The 5,000-nt window shown below is 39.6% G+C and overlaps 1 long non-coding RNA gene across 1 annotated transcript in view; it reads left to right on the plus strand.

Moving 5' to 3' along the window:
* LOC137649935 (uncharacterized) overlaps positions 1-5,000 on the plus strand; it is a 14,685-nt gene that overhangs the window by 9,131 nt on the left and 554 nt on the right. Inside the window, exon 2 of the long non-coding RNA XR_011045879.1 lies at positions 3,825-5,000. This exon is cut by the window's right edge and continues 554 nt beyond it. This is a non-coding gene — a long non-coding RNA (uncharacterized lncRNA). The remainder of the gene's footprint in view (positions 1-3,824) is intronic.

The raw sequence follows: 5,000 nt of genomic DNA on the forward strand, positions 1-5,000 counted from the left end.
AAGCGAAAAGCAAGACACGGGCTCTTGCACGAAGGCAGCCCGTATAACATGTGGATGAGATCATGGTGAGGGGTAGATGGAGATGGTTTGGTCATGAGTAGGAGATGAGATTGCAGACACTGCAAGAAACTATCGATCTTGAGCGGGACTCGAACCCCAGTCTGGCGATTGCTGGGCAGGGACGTTTCCAATAGGCTATGGCACTACCCAGGACTAGAGAACAATGGTTTGATTTTGTAGTATCCTTCTCTTAGAAGAGCTGCTTGACCTATTATTATTATTATTATTATTATTATTATTATTATTATTAAATGCTAAGCTACAACCCTAGTTGGAAAAGTGGGATGCTATAGGTCCAGGGGCCCCAACAGGGAAAATAGCCCAGTGAGGAAAGGAAATAAGGAAAAATAAAATATTTTAAGAATAGTAATAATATTAAAATAAATATTTCTTATATAAACTATAAAAACTTTAACAAAACAAGAGGAAGAAAAACTAGATAGAATAGTGTGCCTGGGTGTACCCTCAAGCAAGAAAACTCTACCCCAAAACAGTGGAAGACCATGGTACAGAGGATATGGCACTACCCAGGGCTAGAGTATCCTCCTCTTAGAAGAGCTGCTTGCCATAGATGAAGAGTCTCTTCTATTCTTACCAAATGGAAAGTAGCCACTGAACTATTACAGTGCAGTTGTTAACCCTTTTAGTGAAGAAGAATGTTTCGGTTTTCTTTGAGTTGGCAGATGTATGAATATGAGGAAAGAGGAGAATGTGTAAAGAATAGGCCAGACTCTTCGGTGTATTTGTAAATAGGGATGAAATGAGCCGTGACCAGAGAGAGGGATCCAGTCAGAAGGACCCAATAACTCTCCAGCGGTAGGATCTCAACCCACTACCTCAGATCAGATCCTCCTCGACCGTGCTTAAAAGCATTCTCAGATTATGTCATAAGCAAGGTCCATTAATGGGACCTTGGTCATAAGGAGGATAAGAAATGCTCTTCGGAGCGTGAGAACTGAAGCCCCGCCCTTCATTTTCAAGGGCTCATCAAGGGCAAAGGGGAAGGCCCCGCCAGCACGACAACCACTCATAATTAGCCTTGTTTGGTATTAACGCCTGCAAGTTGGCTTGCATAAAAAGTGGAATAGACCAGAGAGAGAGAGAGAGAGAGAGATGGTATGTAACGAGTTTTAGGAACTTAACATTTAAATTATTTTTAGGAAAAATTGAGAATGTTTTGAATTCGAAATAGCTGGCAGATGGTTTGATTTTATAGTATATATATATATATATATATATATGTATATATATATATATATATATTATATATATATATATATATATATACATATATATATGTATATATATGTATATATACTGTATATATATGTATATATATATTATATAATATATATATATATATATATATATAAATATATATATATATATATATATAAATATATATATATATAAATATATATATATATATATATATATATATGTATATATATGTATATATACTGTATATATACTGTATATATATGTATATATATATACATATATATATATATATATATATAAATATATAAATCCTCATACACCTGACAACACTGAGAATACCAAACAATTCTTCTTCACCCAAGTGGTTAACTACTGCACTGTAATTATTCAGCGGCTACTTCCCTCTTGGTAAGGGTAGAAAAGACTCTTTAGCTATGGTCAGCAGCCCTTCTAGGAGAAGGACACTCCAAAATTAAACCATTGTTCTCTAGTCTTCGGTAGAGCCATAGCCTCTCTACCATGGTCTGGCACTGTTTTGGGTTAGAGTTCTCTACCTTGAGGGTACACTCGAGCACGCTGTTCTGTCTTGTTTTGTTAGTTTTTATAGTTTATGTAGGAAATATTTATCTTAATGTTGTTACTCTTCTTAAAAATGTTAGTTTTCATTGTTTCCTTTCCTTACTGGGCTATTTTCCTTGTTGGACCCCTTGGCTTATAGCATCTTGCTTTTCCAAAGAGGTCTGTAGCTTAGCAAGTGATACTACTACTACTACTATAGAGATCTGCCCCAAGGCAAGGCCCTTTCATGGAAATGTTGCAAAAAATACTTATATAAATCTAGACAGAAAAAAAACTTACGACTCCACCCTCAAAAAAAGTCTCCATCATTTACAGATAACCTGTTGGATGCTTCTATGCGCTACCTACTTCGCCTTGGCCCTAGCCGAGAGTGCCACCAATCCCTGGTTGATCCTGAGTCATCTCCTGCAGGGCATTGACCCAGCAGGACCTCCCAGGCTCCTGGAGGACGACGACGACGACGATGCGATCTCCGACGACGGAGATTCCCCCGACGACGATGACGTCTTCAGCTTCTTCGGGTGATGGGATCCCGGGAGAGGAGATTCTACCGTGTTGGGAAACCTTAAAACGTTCCTTAAAAAAGCTACCTTTTCGATAAGATTGTTTATTTTTGTGCTAATTTTACTTCGTAGATAGTAAGAAATGTAACATCTTTTTTTTCTAATTAATTTATAAGTAATTATTTCGTTAGGAACGGAAATAGAGAAGAAATAAGAAAGTTTCTCGTTTGGATAAAGATTGTTCGCGTTGGGAAATCTTAAAACGTTCCTTATAAAAGCTACCTTTTCGATAAGATTGTTTATTTTTGTGCTAATTTTACTTCGTAGATAGTAAGAAATGTAACATCTTTTTTTTCTGATTAATTTATAAGTAACTATTTCGTTAGGAATGGAAATAGAGAAGAAATAAGAAAGTTTCTCGTTTGGATATTGTTCGCGTTGGGAAATCTTGAAACGTTCCTTATAAAAGCTACCTTTTCGATAAGATTGTTTATTTTTGTGCTGATTTTACTTGTAGACAGTAAGAAATATAATTATTTTTTCTAGTTAATTTATAAGTAACTATTTCGTTAGGAATGGAGATAGAGAAGAGATAAGAAAGTTTCTCGTTTGGATAAAGATTGCTCGTTCTCATCAACAGTTTATTTAAAAAAAAAAGTGAAGATGATATCTAAGATATCTTTTATGTTTGTGAAATATAGAGAGCAACTGCACGCCCAACAGTGCCAAGAAAACCAAAGAATAGGCCAAAATAAAACCAAAGAATAGGCCTATCCAAAACAAGGCTATTTATTTTCGAAGAAACAATAAAAACGGTTTTCGGTTTTTGTGATGTTACGGAGAGCATTAGTTGATAGATACTTTAAGGAAAATACCAAAATGCAGAGTTCGACGTATTTTTTGTTTGTTTGTTAGAAAGGTATGTGCTTGACTGAGTACATTAGAATAAAGATATAAAGATTACCATGAGTTTTAATCTGCCTATGCCTAATTATTTCTTTTCGAACACCCCCCCTCTCTCTCTCTCTCTCTCTCTCTCTCTCTCTATATATATATATATATATATATGCATACTTAATTGTAGCAATCATTATGAACCATATTACTACTTTTTAAAGAGGAGTTTTTATTATTTATGTAGGAGATATTTATCTTAATGTTGTGACTCTTCTTCAAAATGTTATTTTTCATAGTTTCCTTTCCTCACTGGGCTATTTTCCCTGTTGGAGCCCCTTGGCTTATAGCATCTTGCTTTTCCAACTAGGTTTGTAGCTTAGCAAGCGATACTGCTACTACTACTACTACTACTACTACTACTACTACTACTACTATTACTACTATAGAGATCTGCCCCAAGGCATGGCCCTTTCATGGAAATGTTGCAAAAAATACTTATATAAATCTAGACAGAAAAAAAACCCGCAAGACTCCACCCTCAAAAAAAGTCTCCATCATTTACAGATAACCTGTTGGATGCTTCTATGCGCTACCTACTTCGCCGTGGCCCTAGCCCAGGATCTCACCAAATCCTTATTGATCCTTAGTAATATCCTGCATGGCAGAGACCCAGCAGCACCTCCCACTCTCCTGGATGACGACGTCGAAGACTATGCGAGAGCCCACGGCGGAAATTCCCCCTAGACACCGATGACGTCTACAGCTTCAGCTTCTTCGGGTGATGGGATCGCGGGAGAGGAGATTCTTAAATTCTCCTGGATGACGACGTCGAAGACTATGCGAGATCCGATGGCGGAAATTCCCCCTAGACACCGATGACGTCTACAGCTTCAGCTTCTTCGGGTGATGGGATCGCGGGAGAGGAGATTCTTAAATTCTCCTGGATGACGACGTCGAAGACTATGCGAGATCCGATGGCGGAAATTCCCCCTAGACACCGATGACGTCTACAGCTTCAGCTTCTTCGGGTGATGGGATCGCGGGAGAGGAGATTCTTAAATTCTCCTGGATGACGACGTCGAAGACTATGCGAGATCCGATGGCGGAAATTCCCCCTAGACACCGATGACGTCTACAGCTTCAGCTTCTTCGGGTGATGGGATCGCGGGAGAGGAGATTCTTAAATTCTCCTGGATGACGACGTCGAAGACTATGCGAGATCCGATGGCGGAAATTCCCCCTAGACACCGATGACGTCTACAGCTTCAGCTTCTTCGGGTGATGGGATCGCGGGAGAGGAGATTCTTAAATTCTCCTGGATGACGACGTCGAAGACTATGCGAGATCCGATGGCGGAAATTCCCCCTAGACACCGATGACGTCTACAGCTTCAGCTTCTTCGGGTGATGGGATCGCGGGAGAGGAGATTCTTAAATTCTCCTGGATGACGACGTCGAAGACTATGCGAGATCCGATGGCGGAAATTCCCCCTAGACACCGATGACGTCTACAGCTTCAGCTTCTTCGGGTGATGGGATCGCGGGAGAGGAGATTCTTAAATTCTCCTGGATGACGACGTCGAAGACTATGCAAGATCCAATGGCGGAAATTCCCCCCACACCGATGACCCCAGCATCTTCGGGTGATGGGATCACGGGAGAGGAGATTCTTAAATTCTCCTGGATGACGACGTCGAAGACTATGCGATCTCCGACGGCGGAAATTCCCCCTAGACACCGA

Source organism: Palaemon carinicauda, chromosome 11 (genome assembly GCF_036898095.1).
Source record: "Palaemon carinicauda isolate YSFRI2023 chromosome 11, ASM3689809v2, whole genome shotgun sequence".
In the NCBI taxonomy this organism is placed as follows: domain Eukaryota; kingdom Metazoa; phylum Arthropoda; class Malacostraca; order Decapoda; family Palaemonidae; genus Palaemon; species Palaemon carinicauda.